Genomic DNA, 17,494 nt, shown 5'->3' with positions numbered 1-17,494 from the left:
ACAACACCAATAATGAAAGGCTTGGATAGAGTGGATGTGGAGAGGATGTTTCCACGAGTTGGAAAGTCTCGGACCAGAGGTCACGGCCTCAGAATAATAGGACGTTTTTTGGGAAGGAGATGATGAGGAATTTCTAGAGTCAGAGGGTGATGAAACCGTGGAAATCGTTGCCACAGACAGCCGTGGTGGCCAAGTCAATGGGTATTTTATTTTAATTCTGCCCCTATGACTTATGAACATGAGCTATGAACGATTAGGTAGCCAGCTTCAGGTTATATATAACTCAGGTTAACTGGAGAACCAAAGTGCACAGATAAACTGATCAGGCACCTGCTTAAAATTGCGAAGGTCATTCGTCAAGTGGGAGCGGTGTGTAGGCAAGTTCGATAATGTAAGATAAAAGCTGTTTTATTGGAACACGACACTTGATAAGGTCCCACATAGGAGATTAGTGGGCAAAATGAGGGCACATGGTATTGGGGGTAGAGTGCTGACATGGATAGAGAAGTGGCTGGCAGACAGGAAACAAAGAGTAGGGATTAACGGGTCCCTTTCAGAATGGCAGGCAGTGACTAGTGGGGTACCGCAAGGCTCGGTGCGGGGACCAGCAGCTATTTACAATATACATCAATGATTTGGATGAAGGGATTCAAAGTAACATTAGCAAATTTGCAGATGACACAAAGCTGGGTGGCAGTGTGAACTGTGAGGAGGATGCTATGCGAATGCAGGGTGACTTGGATAGGTTGGGGGAGTGGGCAGATACATGGCAGATGCAGTTTAATGTGGATAAATGTGAGGTTATCCACTTTGGTGGCAAGAACAGGAAGGCAGATTAGTATCAGTCTGAAGAAGGGTTTCGGCCCGAAACGTTGCCTATTTCCTTCGCTCCATAGATGCTGCTGCACCCACTGCGTTTCTCCAGCGGAAATCTTTTAGGACCGAGATGAGAAAAACATTTTTTTTCACACACAGAGAGTGGTGAATCTGTGGTATTCTCTGCCACAGAAGGTAGTTGAGGCCAGTTCATTGGCTATATTTTAGAGGGAGTTAGATGTGGCCCTTGTGGCTAAAGGGATCAGGGGGTATGGAGAGAAGGCAGGTACAGGATACTGAGTTGGATGATCAGCCATGATCATATTGAATGGCGGTGCAGGCTCGAAGGGCCAAATGGCCTCTACTCCTGCACCTATTGTCTATGTTTCTACGTCTCTATAATGATTATATCCTCATATCCGGGCTCCTACCTTGTAACACATTGGCCACTTCCGAATTATGATCCTTCAAATTTGATTCCGTTTGGACATTGGGACTCGCTGAAATATAATTTTACACCATTAATATTTTGCTGCATTTAGTTTATAAAATGACACTTGGTGATTCCTTGCAACCCCACCTTCCTCGACAACTTGTGTGAAAACGGCCATTAGCTTTGGTTCCTCCATTCCCATCTCGACAAGTGTGTTCCACATTATTCTGCAGGTCCAAGGTCCCGTGCTGAAAATAGATTCAAGAAACAGCCGAGAAGCCTCTTGTCTTTGGTTACATCCAGCCAGCCGTACGATGTCCTGAAAAATAAATATTATCCCTATGGACATTTGGCCTGGAGAGCATGGATGTGGAGAGGATGTTTCTACTGCTGGGAGAGTCTAGGAGCAGAGGGCACAACCTCATAATTAAATGACGTTCCTTTAGAAACATTGAAACATAAACAATAGGTGCAGGAGTAGAGGCCATAATAAATTTTATTTTTGAGCGCTTTCAGAAATCTCAAGGACACCTTACAGAGATTAACAGGAATAAAAAACATATAATTGGAATAAAATAAATAATAAAGACATCACAGAAACACAAATTAAAAACAGAACTCAATCCAAAAACAGAAAATCAAAAACACAATGTGAAGAGAGAGCAGCGGCAGCTAAAGCGCGCCAGCGTCCACTCTCCCTTCACGGCAGCCATCTTGGACAAAGACTAACAGGATTACCTTACAGACAAAAAAATCATCCCCCCACAATGGATACCACGGTGGGGGAAGGCACAATGTCCAGTCCCCAACCCCAAGTTCACCCAAAGTCAGGCCTATTGAGGCCTCCGCAATTGCCTCTACGGAGGCCCGATGTTCCTGGCCGTTCTCACCGGGTGGTGTTGACCCGGCGTCGGGAGAGTCCTCTCAGCGGCTGGGCCACCTGGAACGGCCGCTTCCTGACTGGGGACCACGGCTTCCGAAGCCGACAAGGCCGCGCCGCCCGCTCCGCAGCCTGAGGTGTTGAACACGGCGGTATCAGCTCACCGGAGCCCCAGCGCGACGACCCAGGCAAGGCATCACCCGCTCCGCGATAGCGCTCCAGCGCTGTGCCGCCACCGAGGCCGAGGTGCTGGGCGGTCCCCGCCAGGAAACGGCGCTCCAAGCCCGCTGGTAGGCCGCGAGGACAGGTCGACGGGCAGCCCGGAGAAAAAGCTGCCTCACCGACCAGGTAGGGACCTAGAAGTAAAATTGCCCCCTACCCCCCACATTAAAAAGTCCATTTCTCCAACGGACGAAACACAGGACTTACTAAAAACTTTTAAAAAAGCAAATTAAACGGACGGCTGCTGGTTAGCAGCCATTCCCCAAGATGGCTCCTCCTCATCCTCCCTACTTAGGTATGTTGCAAAGCCTACCTGAAGCGTCACTGAAAATCTGTCCCAGCCTGTGTGCGCGATTTTGGCGCCGTTTAGAGGGGGGCGGGTTTAAAACGCGATTTTCCCTAGGCTGTTCAAATCGAGGTTTTTCAGCCTAGTTAATTATTAACGAAAAATCGCTGGAAGATTCCCTCGCTTGAGCTATTATTAGTTTTAAGGGCTTTATTTAATTGTTATAATAGGTTAAAAATTAACCTCTAAACCCGCGACCGCCGACAACGGGCCAGATCTCATACAGGGGAAAACGGAAGGTAGGCTGTTTATTTTTACGTTAAAAAGGGCTTCTTAAGATCCCTTTATACAAAGTTTAATGTTGCGAGCAGCTATTTTTATTTATTTATTTATTTATTTATGTATTAGAAGCAGACATATTATAAAATGTAGTTACATATTATAGTAAAAAAACTTTTCATATACATCAGTCATACATTATTAAAATTTTCCATTATCAATTAGTTCTGCTTCTAGTGTTTTCATTTTTTATAGCAAGAGGGAAAAAGAGTGGGTAGAAAGTTACAAATAAAAAAGAAAGAAAAAATAACACAACAGAAAAACAAGGGAGGTGGAATGGGTTACCTGTAATACGTCAATGGAGATAGGTTCGTAGGTTATAAAGTATAGCTTTTCATCTGTTCCTGAGTTCAAGTTTCAGTTGGGTCCTCGTGCTGTGCCAATCTATCCCTTCAGATAGTTAATGAATGGAGCCCAAATTTTATGGAAAATATCTTGTTTGTCCATTAAGACAAGTCTAATTCTTTCTAAGTATAGGGTCTCCGACATTTCCGTAATCCACATTTTAATTGTGGGGGTTGTAGGGCCTTTCCAAAATTTTAATATTCATTTTTTCCCGGTTATTATACTGTAGTTGAGGAAATTTCTTTGGTTTGTTGTGAGTGTTAAGCTTTGTTCTGATATTCCAAGTATTATTAATTTTGTGTCTGGGTCCAGTTTTGTATTAATAACTTCTGAAGTTATTTCAAAAATATCAGTCCAGAAATGTTTAAGTTTTATACAGTTTGCAAACGTATGTGTTAAATTAGCCTCTAGATGTAGACATTTATCACAAATAGGAGAGATTTGTGGGAAGATTCTATTTAGTTTTATTTTAGAGTAATGTAGTCTATGTAAGACCTTGAATTGTATTAAAGTATGTCTGGCATTTAATGAACATTGATGTATTTGTTGTAAACTTTCGTCCCACATATCTTTCGTGATAGGGTGACCTATTTCATTTTCCCATTTGTATCTATATGGTTCGGTCGGTGGTACCTCGTTGTTTAGTAGGGTGTTATAAATATAAGCTATTAGTTTTTCAGTATTAGGATGCTTGTTCAAACATTCATCAAGAATTTCTGATTCCCTATTCCTGTAGACTTGTGTATTAGATTTAACATAATCTCTAATTTGTAGATATCTGAAGAAATTATTTGAGTGCAGTCCATAATTCTGTTGTAACTTTTGAAATGAAAGAAAAGTACCTTTCCCATAAAGATGTCCTATATTTTTGATTCCATAATTTTTCCATTGTGTGAAACCTTTGTCCATAAAAGATGATTTGAATAAAGGATTATTTACAATGGGAAGGCAGAGTGGTATATTATTCAATTTTAAATCTTTTTTTATTTGTTTCCAAATTCGTATTCCACTATGTATTATGGGGTTTTCTTTATAGGTTTTTTTGTGCAGTTTTGTGGGGGCAAATATGATCGGTCCAATTTCAAAAGGTAGACAGTCTTCCTTTTTCATCATTAGCCAATCTGGTTGTTGATCCATTTCTTCCAGCCAGAAATTCATGTTTTTAATATGGACTGCCCAAAAATAAAATAAGAAATTTGGCAAACCTCCATTTATCTTTGACTTACAAAAATGTTTTTTACTTATTCTATGATTCTTATAATCCCAGACAAAACTTGTAACACTGGAATCGACTTTCTTGAAAAAGGTTTTTGGGATATATATCGGAATTAATTGAAGTAGGTACAGCAGTTGCGGTAAAAAAATCATTTTTATAGCATTAATTCTCCCAAGCATGGAAATGGGGAGTGTTTTCCAGTATTGAATATTCTTATGTAGTTTATTCAGTAAGGGTGGGAGCGAACAGCTAATTTTGGGCCCATTATATCCCGCAGTATTTTTCTGGGCATTTGAGGGCACAAATCTACCGCAATGTGAACGTTCTAAACCAGCGCGTTCACAGGATCCCACTAGAAAGCTGATTTAAATGGACTTATTTTACAGCAATTGAACACAAAACTCCTTCCATTTGTATTGTATTCAAATTTATTGTAATTGTCTCAATTAGAGACAACGAAATGAATTTTCCTTTAGTCAGTATCATAAAAATAAATAAATAATAAATAATAAAACATATTAAAATTAAAATAGAATTTTTTAAAAAAGCACAAACACAGAAAGTCCATGACACAACATAACACAATGGCACCAAGGTGAGGAAGGCACCATAATCCAGCCAGCCTCCCCTCCGATCTTCCCAGATGTTCACCCGTGGTCGGGGCCTTCCAAGCACCCGCAGTCGCCACCCCGGGCGGCCCGATGCTCAGACCCTCTCGCCGGGCTGATGGAACGCCGACGCCGAACCCCGATGGTGAAAATCCTCCTCAGCGGCCCGGACCTCCCGATCAGCCGCCTCCCACCGGAGTCCGCAGCTCCTGAGTCCGCAGGCCGAGCCGGGCAGAGTCGCAGGACCCCACGATGTTTGTCAGCGCCGCCCGCGGACCACAGCTCCAGGATGTCGGTGTCGCAGGCCCAGCACTCCGGGCTCCAGACGGCGATCCCCGGTAAGGCATCGCCAGCCCCGCGATGTATCAGCGCTGTCCCACCGCTGCTGGAGCTCTGGTCGGTCCAGACAGGAAAGGCTGCGCCAATCCAGTAGGTAGGCCGCTGGGGGGGGGGGGGGGGGGGGGGGGGGGGGGGGGGGGGGGCGAGGACGCGACTCGAATAATAGTCGCGTCCTCTCCAGGAAGCGACTGAAGGACGGTATCCCCCTTACCGTACCCTCTTCCCCCACATTAAAACATTAAAAAAAACATAAAAAACACTTCAACATAACAAAAAAAACAAAAAAACAAAAAGAAGGTGGAGGCAGCTGGCACCAGCGCCACCGGAAGTACAACACTGAAGCATTCTGAAACAAATATAAAATAATCTTACTTGGATGACCTGAAATGGCCTATAAATTAATGTAAATGAGATTTTAAAATCATGTTTTATTGTGAATTCTTTGTGAATATTATTTGGACACTTAGGCTATTTAAAAATGTTAATCATTTATTAAGAAATGGATAGATGTTTAGATCTAGTAATTGAAGTCTGAAATTAGCTACAATTGGGTAACTAACTAATTATTTGCTTTAATTTCAGGTCATCCAAGTAAGATTATTTTATATTTGTTTCAGAATGCTTCAATCTATGATAACTGAAAATGTCTTAATTTTTAAGAAGGTTATGGGCTTTTGACTGTCCACGATCACAGCTTTTTTGTTATGTCCATAGAAAATCAATAGGGAACAAGATGCTCATTTCCCAGTATGAAAATGGCCATAACTTTTTAAATACTGGAGATATGAAAGTGAATTAGGTGTCAAATTAAACTTCTTTTTATGCTTTATCTGATGGGATAAATTGCGCTTAATTTTTAAAATCTCAACATTTTGTAACATTGCTAAACCCGGTGTTTTTGTTTTATCGAACCGTCGAAATGAATAACTGTTGGGTGAAGAACCTTCTGGAACCGGCTCCTCCCTCCCAGCGAGCAGCGCGCGCGCGCGGGCGGGAAATAACAGGCGTCAACAGCTGAGGGATTGGGCGGGAATGAGAGCGCGAGCGAGCGGCCGTCAGTTGTCCGTGTTGGTCTGGTGCGATAGTCGTCAATTGTTCGTGCCGGTGCCGGGACAGTTGGTCGGGGCCGCTCAGGAGCGACTGTTGACCGGTGTGAGTGGGGGCGGAGTATCAGCAGTTGGAGGGCGTTAGGAGCGAACTAGTTGTCGTCGATAGTTGTAGGCTGTGGGCCGAGCATCAAAAATGTGTCTAGAAATGGGATTTCGTGACCCAAGTCACCAAATTACATGAAATCTTCACATATTGTGTAAAAATTTTTTATATAAATCACCCCTGAAACTCGATATGAAGAAGACTTGCACATTTTTATTACATTAGAGAAAAAACAGAAAATTTTCGGGTAATGTTTAGTCCAATCAAAGCACGTTTAACATTGTTGTCTGCCAGTTGGCCAATCATGCCCTTTGTTTCAGGCTAGCACACAAAATGGCTGAGGGGGCTTCACAGATGGTGTGCAAACGGAGGTAGAGGTCGGGGATGGGGCCCTGGTACGTCTCGAACAAGGATTGTTCAACGTACCCGACAAAGAGGCAGGCGTAGCTGGGGCCCATGCGTGTGCCCATAGCTACGCCTTGTGTTTGGAGGAAATGGGAGGAGTCAAATGTAAAGTTGTTGAGGGTGAGGACCAACGCCGCTAAGCGGAGGAGAGTGTCAGTGGCTGGGTATAGGGTTTCCAAGAAGGGTTTCGGCCCGAAACGTCGCCTATTTCCTTCGCTCCATAGATGCTGCTGCACCCGCTGAGTTTCCCCAGCAATTTTGTGTACCTTTGGGGCTTCACAGATGCCTGTTTTACTGGAGATTCCGATGTGTTGTTCTGTGGAATAAATGTCGTGGAAACTTGCAGCAGGTTAATTGTATTTAGTGGGAAAAGCATTAGAAAGGCTGAAGAAAGTGCTGCGAAGTGGATTAAAGTGCAAGAAAGCCTTGAAGGTAAAGTCCCTGCTGAGGTCCTGGAACATAAAGATTTAGACAGCCAGGGGCCAACTCCAACTAAAAGGTGAGATCTAAAGTCTGAATTTATGAAAATCTATCTGTATGGAGTTTAATTAATTTAATTGCACCCTTTTATAATGTGAATAAATTTATTCATTCATTCATTCATGAAGTTGAGGGCCTAAACTATATGTATCCAAAACACAGTCAATTAAACATTGTCACTAATGTAGGTATGTTGCAAAGCCTACCTGAAGCGTCGCTGAAAATCTGTCGCTGCGGGTGTGCGCGATTTTGGCGCCGTTTAGAGGGGGCGGGTTTAAAACGCGATTTTCTCTAGTCTGTTCCAATCGAAGATGTTCAGCCTAGTTAATTATTAACGAAAAATCGCTGAAAGACCCCGTCGCAAAAGCTATTATTAGTTTTAAAGGCCTTGAATAATAGTTATAGTAGTTTAAAAATCAATCTCTAAACCCGCGACCACCAGCAACCGCAGGGTCTCATAAAGCAGGCAACTGAAGGTAGGCTGCATATTTTTACGTTAAAAAGGGCTTCTAAAGATCCCTTTATACGAAGTTTAATGTTGCGAGCAGCTCATTTTGGGCCCATTATATCCCGCAGTATTTTTCTCGGCATTTGGGGCACAAATCTACCGCAATGTGAACGTTCTAAACCAGCGCGTTCCACAGGAACTTACTAGAAAGCTGATTTAAATGGGCATTTATTTACAGCAATTGAACACTAAATTCCTTCCATTTGGTCTATAAATTAATGTAAATGAGATTTAAAAATCATGTTTTATTGTGAATTATTTGTGAATATTATTTGGACATTTAGGCTATTTAAAAATGTTAATCATTTATTAAGAAATGGATAGATGTTTAGATCTAGTAATTGAAGTCTGAAATTAGCTACAATTAGGTAACTAACTAATTATATGCTTTAATTTCAGGTCATCCAAGTAAGATTATTTTATATTTGTTTCAGAATGCTTCAATCTATGATAACTGAAAATTTCATTCAGTTCTCTTAATTTTTAAGAAAGTTATGGGCTTTTGACTGTTCACGATCACAGCTTTTTTGTTATGTCCATAGAAAATCAATAGGGAACAAGATGCTCATTTCCGAGTATGAAAATGGCCATACTCGGAATACATTTTTTGCCATCGTTGATGGCTATTCGTCCTTAAGGTATCTTCCCTTAGATACCTTAATAGCACCTTTTTTTTTAAAGCACAATCAAGATTTTTATCTGTTTAATTTTTTTGAAAGTAATTGTGTATCACATTCTTTTTTTCTTTTTCTAAGGCACTTTACAAGAAGGAGATGCAATATAAATCTAATAAACCGGGATGACCACCCAAGTCCTAAAATTCTGAGGTATTTGTTTGCACCATATGATTCAGGAATATTACCTTGATTTACAATGCAAGACGATAGACAAATAAAGAATGGAGGAATTACATTTTGTAGTTGGAATATAAGGGGTGCCAACGAACCAATTAAGAGGGGTAAAATTTTTGCCCAACTAAAATCGTTGAAAAGCGACATAATGTTTTTGCAGGAGACACACATGAAACAACAAACACAAATAAGATTAAAGGCGAATTGGATAGGCCAAACATACTACTCCTCATTTACTTCTAAATCTAGGGGTACAGCTATTCTTATTAGGAAAGGTATTCCTTTTAAATTAAAGAATACCATATCAGATAAAGAGGGAAGATATATTATAGTTTCGGGTGAAATTTATGCAACCCCACTAACTTTGATAAATATTTATGCTCCGAATTTTGATAACCCCCACTTTTTTGATAAAATTATTGACATAATATCAGAGTTTAATTACCAAAATGTGATAATAGGGGGGGGGGCTTTAACTGTGTTTTAGATTCATATCTAGATAAATCAGCAAAACAAAAGAAGAGTAATTTAAAATCTAAAACTAGCGAACTTCTAAATACATATATAAAAAATACTAATATAATAGATGTATGGAGATCTGCTAATCCAGTTGGAAGGGAATACTCGTTTTACTCTTCGGTGCATAAAACTTATTCAAGAATTGATTATTTTTTAGTGGATATGAAATTAATGCCATATACAAACAACCCAACATACCACATTAGTAGTATCTCAGATCACTCCCCGTTGACATTTTCAGTAAAATTTGAGGGAATGCCGGGTAAAAAAAAATTTTGGAGGTTTAATACACATATTTTAAATGACGTGCAAGGCTATCAATATTTAAAACAACAAATTGAACTTTTTTTCGATACAAATGATATACCAGGTACTTTGCCTTCTTTATTATGGGAAACTTTTAAGGCATTTATGAGAGGAATTATAATTTCATATCAAAGTTTTCAAATTAAAAAGAATAAGACAGAACAATTGTTGTTAGAACAAGAAATCAGACAGTTAGAGATGGATAATGCCAAAGATTCCACGACAGATAAACACAATAAGATAATATTACTGAAATTTAAACTTAATCGAATTTTATCGGCAAGAGTAATAAGACTATTCCAAATTACAAAACAGGAACATTTTGAGTTTGGTGACAAACCACATAAGCTTTTAGCTCGCCAATTGAAAAAACAAGAAAAGGAAAATACTATAACCAAAATTAAATCAGAGAAAGGAGAATTACTAATACTACCTAAAGATATTAATAATAGATTTGCCCAATTTTACCAAAACTTATATACATCTAAAATTAAAATAGAAGATAGTAAAATAAAAAAATTTCTAGATAATTGTAATCTTCCAATACTGGACCTTTTGGAACAAGAGGAATTAGGAGCTCAAATTACAATCAAAGAAATAGGTGAAACAATAAAATCGCTGAAAAATGGTAAGACACCGGGACCAGATGGTTTTAATAATGAATTTTATAAAAAATTTCAGGAGATAACAACCCCTTATTTATTTAATTTATACTCCCATGCTTTTAAAGAAAACAAACTACCTGAAACACTAACAGAATCAACTATTACGCTTATTCCAAAAAAAGATAAAGATTTAGAAGATCCGGGCTCGTACAGAGCTATATCACTTTTAAATACAGATCAGAAAATTTTAGCAAAGATTTTAGCAAGAAGATTAAGCAAATATATTAGTAAATTGATAAACCCTGATCAAACGGGGTTTATACCTAAAAGATACTCATTTAATAATCTGAGACGCCTGTTTAATATAATGTACTCGCATAAAGTAGAGGAAGTAGATATATCAATTATTTCTTTGGATGCAGAGAAAGCATTTGAGCAGGTAGAGTGGCAATACTTATATAAAGTACTACAAAAATTTAATATGGGAGAGAATTTTATAACATGGGTAAAATTATTATATGATAAACCGATGGCAAGAATTTTAACTAATAACATGTTATCTCAAAAATTTCAACTATCAAGGGGTAATAGGCAGGGATGTGCACTATCACCCCTGCTATTTGCCCTTATGATAGAACCCCTGGCTGAAAGTATAAGAATTCATCCGAATATTCAGGGCTATAATACCAGGGACTCAGAGAATAAAATCTCATTATATGCAGACGATATACTTTTATATATTACAAAGTCACAAACGAGCATACCAAATTTATTAAACTTAATAGAGGAATTTGGGTCTTTTTCTGGATATAGAATAAACTGGAATAAAAGTGAAATCATGACATTAAAACTGTTAATTCACTTTTTCTCTCACATCGGTTGTTTCGACAATAATCGACCAGGCACCAGGGTTGCTTTAAACGTACGTTTATTGAGCAGGAGTCTCCACACAGGTTTGACAACCTAGCAAAGAGTCCAGCCGACTGCCCTTAATTGCAATGCTTTATATACATTAATGCCACCGTTTAGCCCCCCTCCCACATTACCCAAACAATCGACAGACCTGTACACAATGGGAGAGGTACAATGGTCATGATAACAGGCACATACACGAATGGGAGATGTACAATGGTCATGATAACAGGCACATACACAATGGGAGATGTTAATTAGTGGAACAATACTAGAGCTAAGACAGGGAGTACACAATGGGAGATGTTAATAAGTGGAACAATACTAGAGCTAAGACAGGGACATTTCTCAGACATTCGGGAGCCAGTGGGTTACATATTCTTCAGCCTTCTGAAACTCAGCCACCTCAATCAGACGAGTGCGGGGAAGATCAAAGTTGCGAATATGCAGCATCAGCAGGATAATGTGTATTTCTCAGGATCACAACTTCCTGAGGCCTGCAGCCACATAGTCAGCAACTTTGGTGAGCAGACATTTTAAGTTTCAACCCAGTTCACCTGACCTCCATTTTCCCTTCACATAACCATTTTACAGTGCTGATTCAAGATTTACATTCACATTCCCCCCTTTTGCCATTTTTATGGCAACACTCACAGTCCATTTAAAAGTCCCATTCGCCGAATCTCGTAACCTTCTAGTTCCCTGGCCAAGGCTTCTTGGACCGTCCGACCCTTGTCCCCCAATTCTCCTTCCTCACTCACTTCATCGTTGTCGCTGTCGTTGGGGAATGGTAACAGTTTCTCCTGCTCACGATGGCCTAGCTGGTGCTCTTGACGCCATCCTGGATCCATTATAGCAATTGTCGTAGGAGTGGTTATTGTTCTTAGGTAGCGGTAAGCAGTTGGCCGGTGGAGCAAGAAGCATATCATAGTCGATGCTGACGGGCTTGACAGGGACCATTTCTTTTCCCTGGCACTTCACCAATCGTTCGGTTCTGCCCCATGCAGGGGATGGGGTAAACAGGGAGGTAACTGATGTCATTTGTGGATAACAAACCACCTGCCCCTTCCCGAATAGCTCGTTGTGTGCCTGGATGAATAAATTGGAGTCTTCTCGTTCCCCTCTCTTTCCTCGTTCGTTCCGTCCATGTTCAGGCTTTGTCCATTTCCAGCCAACACCGATTAACCCTGCAGTGGTCACCACTAATATGAATGCCACAAAGACCCTCATCTCAGCGATTTATTTCGTATCTGTGAAGACAAGGGAGGGAAAAAGAAAAGAACGTGCAATTTCATGGCAAAATTAATTCGTGCCCTGCTTCCCGTGGACTGGATCCCCCTCCCTGACCTTGACCTCCCCCCTTTGCTTGGTGTCACCAATCACTTTGCAATGGTGCAAATGCACCCATGCCGCTCGTCCTTCTACCTTTACTGCGGTGGGGGTGGTGAGGAGAACCTGGAAGGGGCCCAACCATCGAGGAGAAAGGGTGTCTTTACGAACCCAATTCTTAATCAACACATAAGAGCCCGGGGTGATCCGTCCATTAACGGGAAAATCTATGTCGCCCACATAAGCGGCCTTGACCTCCCCATGAATCTCACGCAGGGCCCTTGTAAGGGCAAGGACGTAAGAGACCATCTCCTCCGTCATGTGATGCAATGTCATTGTGGCCGGGATAATGTCTGTCCAGGGGGTGCGCAGAGGTCGGCCATAGATGATCTCTGCAGGAGACAACCTTGTCTTCCCTGCTGGAAGGACTCTGATCTGGAACAAAGCAACAGGCAACATTTTAACCCATGTGGAGCCTGATTGGTCCACCAGCTTGGCAAGCTTGGTCTTCAGGGTCTGGTTCAAGCGTTCCACCATTCCTGCAGCCTGTGGGCGATAAGCACAATGCAGCCGCTGAGTTACTCCCAGCTGTCGGCACAATTCTTTATTGATAGCGGCAATAAAGTGAGGGCCGTTATCCGAACTGATGGTGGTTGGAACCCCAAATCGAGGAACAAACTGCCGTAATAAAATAGACACCACCGTAGAAGCAGTACAATCAGTGGTGGGAAAGGCTTCAATCCACCTAGAAAACACATCAACAATAACAAGTACATGTTTATAACACTGACACTTAGGCAAATCAATAAAATCCATCTGTAAGGTTTCAAACGGAGCAGTAGGTAATGGAGTACGACCTGTCTGGCAGACAACTCCTTTACCTGGGTTGTGTGTCGCACAGGTGAGGCACCGTGCGCTAGTTTGTGCTGCCAAAACCTTAAGTCGAGGATGCCACCATGCCTGTAAGAGAGCGTCTACTAGCAGGGTGGCCCCACAGTGAGTGGCTAGATGTAGGCAATCAATGACCCAGGTCGCTAACTGGTCTGTCATACAGGTCTGTCCGGCCGGCGTGAGCCACAGTCCAGAGTCAGCCTTCCGACAGCCCAGCTGCTCCCATTCCATTATAACATTAGCAGAGGCGTCCCCCTGTAAGAGCAATACATCATTTATGGTTGGCATAGGTTTCTCAGATTCAGACGAGCCCATATAAAGGCTTTTCACCTGCCTCATCATACTACCCACCACTTTAAATCTATCGCGTGAAGCACACTTAGCCGCTTCATCAGCCAACCTGTTACCGATTTGGACCGGGGAATCTCCTGTCGTGTGAGCCGCACATTTGCGGACACAGGACTGGCAACGGGGGCAGGCTGGTTCAACGGGGGTGCTCCACGGACTCCCCAAGGATAATCCTCTACCTCCTCCTCGTCGTCACCTCCCAAATCTATGCCAGCCACCGACTTACGTAAGTCTTTATCTACCTTGGCCTTATTTTGTCTCTCTCTCTGCTGACGATCCTTACTTTCCTTTGCATGCCTGCATTCTTGTTTTAATACTGTCACTGACTTCTCCTGACCCCCCTCGGTCAGGGGTATTCCTAGTTTCAAGGCATTATTCTGCCAACTGGCCGTTAAAGACCGTGCCTTTTCTTTGTTACAATGATCGATCCACAACTGAATGGCCTTTTTATATATATTTTTTCTATCCGTTTTCCATATCACACTTTGAGCCCTTGACAACACACCCATATCATTGGAACCCCCTTCAGGCCATTCATCCTTCCCCAGTTTATGAATGAGTCCTCCCGACATACGCCTAAAGGTCTCCTCCATTTCTGGATGCAAGAAACATAGCTGATGTAATGGCCGGTCTGGGTGACCACTGGTGTCCATACCATTACCCATTTTTAAACTTATAATATCACACACAATATTTCAGGGTTAACCGCGAGTCCTTGGTTCTGCCGTATCTCACTCGGTCACTTCAATTCCTGACCTTCGCGTGGAGGATTTCCTCTCTTAACAACCAGTCTAAGCGGACTTTCTGTGAGATACGGAGGTACCTTGGTCTCGGTTAACACTCAATACTTTTTAATCCGACGATTCAATATACACTTATGCTATTACACACCAATAATTCAGGGTTAACCGTGAGTCCTTGGTTCCGCCGTATCTCACTCGGCCACTTTAAAGCGGACTTTCTGTGAGGTACGGGGTACCTTGGTCTCGGCTAACACTCAATACTTGTTAACTCTTTCAGGGTTAACCTAGAGTCCTTGGTTCCGCCGTATCTCACTTGGTCACTTCAATTCCTGACCTTCGCGTGGAGGATTTCCTCTCTTAACAACCAGTCTAAGGCGGACTTTCAGTGAGATACGGAGGTACCTTGGTCTCGGTTAACGTCTCAATACCAGTTAACTTCCCATACACAGTGCACTCCTCTTATATACCGTCCACGGTCCCCCTCTACGGGGTTTTTTTATCCGCTCGATCAGACTAGGATAATCCTCGAGACGGTTACACAAATATCACAACAATATTTCAGGGTTAACCTAGAGTCCTTGGTTCCACCGTATCTCACTCGGCCACTTTAAAGCGGACTTTCTGTGAGATATGGGAGTACCTTGGTCTCGGTTAACACTCAATACTTGTTAACTCTTTCAGGGTTAACCTAGAGTCCTTGGTTCCACCGTATCTCACTCAGTCACTTTGAAGTGGACTTTCGGTGAGATATGGGGGTACCTTGGTCTCAGTTAACGTCTCAATACTAGTTAACTTCCTATACACAGTGCACTCCTCTTATATACCGTCCACGGTCCCCCTCTACGGGGTGTTTTATCCGCTCGATCAGACTAGGATAATCCTCGAGACGGCCCTATCCCAGTGCCCACAACCGGAACGTTCGGATGTCGTCCCACCAACTGATGCAAGTCAGCGAATTACCCTGCTACGCCGGGATACGAGGAAGGACCAAGAGGAGATTTAACTAAATCTACTCACTTGGCGGTACCTCCTTCACATCGATCCCGTCGCCCAGTGGATTCACTCGCCGGCTCGATCAGTCGCTGGTTGACATCCCACCGCTGCCACCAAATGTTAATTCACTTTTTCTCTCACATCGGTTGTTTCGACAATAATCGACCAGGCACCAGGGTTGCTTTAAACGTACGTTTATTGAGCAGGAGTCTCCACACAGGTTTGACAACCTAGCAAAGAGTCCAGCCGACTGCCCTTAATTGCAATGCTTTATATACATTAATGCCACCGTTTAGCCCCCCTCCCACATTACCCAAACAATCGACAGACCTGTACACAATGGGAGAGGTACAATGGTCATGATAACAGGCACATACACGAATGGGAGATGTACAATGGTCATGATAACAGGCACATACACAATGGGAGATGTTAATTAGTGGAACAATACTAGAGCTAAGACAGGGAGTACACAATGGGAGATGTTAATAAGTGGAACAATACTAGAGCTAAGACAGGGACATTTCTCAGACATTCGGGAGCCAGTGGGTTACATATTCTTCAGCCTTCTGAAACTCAGCCACCTCAATCAGACGAGTGCGGGGAAGATCAAAGTTGCGAATATGCAGCATCAGCAGGATAATGTGTATTTCTCAGGATCACAACTTCCTGAGGCCTGCAGCCACATAGTCAGCAACTTTGGTGAGCAGACATTTTAAGTTTCAACCCAGTTCACCTGACCTCCATTTTCCCTTCACATAACCATTTTACAGTGCTGATTCAAGATTTACATTCACAAAACCTCAAGAACCTACACACTTACTGAAGTTCCCCTTTAAAATCGCAACAGAAAAATTTAAATATTTGGGTATTCAGATTACTAGAAAATATAAAGCATTATTCAATGCTAATTTCATGCCTTTATTAAATAAACTTAATACGTTGATTAAATTTTGGAAAACACTTCCCTTATCATTATTAGGTAGAATAAATGCAATAAAAATGATCTTCCTACCACAATTACTATACCTATTTCAATCTATACCGGTATATATACCAAAATATTTTTTTTTTAAATTAGACTCTAATATTACTAATTATATTTGGGACTATAGATCACATAGAATCACAAAAAAACACTTATGTAAACCAAAAGAGGTCGGGGGACTTTCACTTCCGAATTTTATGTATTATTACTGGGCAGTGCATATTAAGAATATGATTTATTGGTTGGATAGTTCTACCCAACAGACAGAATGGATAAAAATGGAGAAGGAGGATTGCCATCCTTGTAATATAGGAATGATCCTCTCCTCCCCAAAAAAACTGAATAACACAATATATAAGAAGAACCCAATTATATATGGTACAATAAGAATTTGGAAACAAATAAAATTATCTTTAAAATTAAGAAATCTATCACTGTTAATGCCAATAGCGAATAACCCTTTATTTAAACCATCTCTTATTGATAAGACATATAACCAATGGGAAAGTCTCGGAATTAGAAGGATCGGGGATATGTATGAAATGGGAAACTTACTATCATTCCAACAACTACAATTAAAATTTAAATTGAAAAACAACCAATATTTTAAATATCTTCAGATTTGCAATTTCGTGAAAAAATATATACAAGGATATCAAAAAGTAACTCCTGACTTATTGGAAGAAGCAATGAATATTGAAGCTGACTCACAAAAATTAATATCATATTTATATAATAGTATTCTAAATATAGACCTACCATCGACAGAGGTACTTAGAGAAGAGTGGGAACGGGAACTAATGATAAAAATTACGAAGGTTAAATGGGAAAAATACCTGATATATATTCACAAATGTTCAATTAATGTAAGACATAATCTAATTCAATTTAAAATTGTACATAGATTATATTATTCAAAAACAAGATTGAACAAATTTTATCCAAATATATCCGCCACTTGTGATAAATGTCTAGCCCAA

At 41.2% G+C, this 17,494-nt stretch overlaps 1 long non-coding RNA gene across 1 annotated transcript; it reads right to left on the bottom strand.

Annotated features, from left to right (window-relative positions):
- Positions 1 to 14,594: 14,594 nt before the first annotated feature.
- On the bottom strand, positions 14,595 to 15,258 carry LOC116969384. Its single transcript, XR_004410743.1, has 3 exons — positions 15,103 to 15,258; positions 14,770 to 14,817; positions 14,595 to 14,613 (listed from the first exon to the last, which is right to left on the bottom strand). It is a non-coding gene; the product is annotated as an uncharacterized LOC116969384 (long non-coding RNA).
- Between the last annotated feature and the right edge of the window lie 2,236 nt (positions 15,259 to 17,494).

This window comes from Amblyraja radiata, unplaced genomic scaffold (assembly GCF_010909765.2).
Source record: "Amblyraja radiata isolate CabotCenter1 unplaced genomic scaffold, sAmbRad1.1.pri S35, whole genome shotgun sequence".
Lineage (NCBI taxonomy): Eukaryota > Metazoa > Chordata > Chondrichthyes > Rajiformes > Rajidae > Amblyraja > Amblyraja radiata.
Note: the sequence above shows the minus strand (reverse complement) of the source record. Positions and strands in the feature narration are given on the sequence as shown.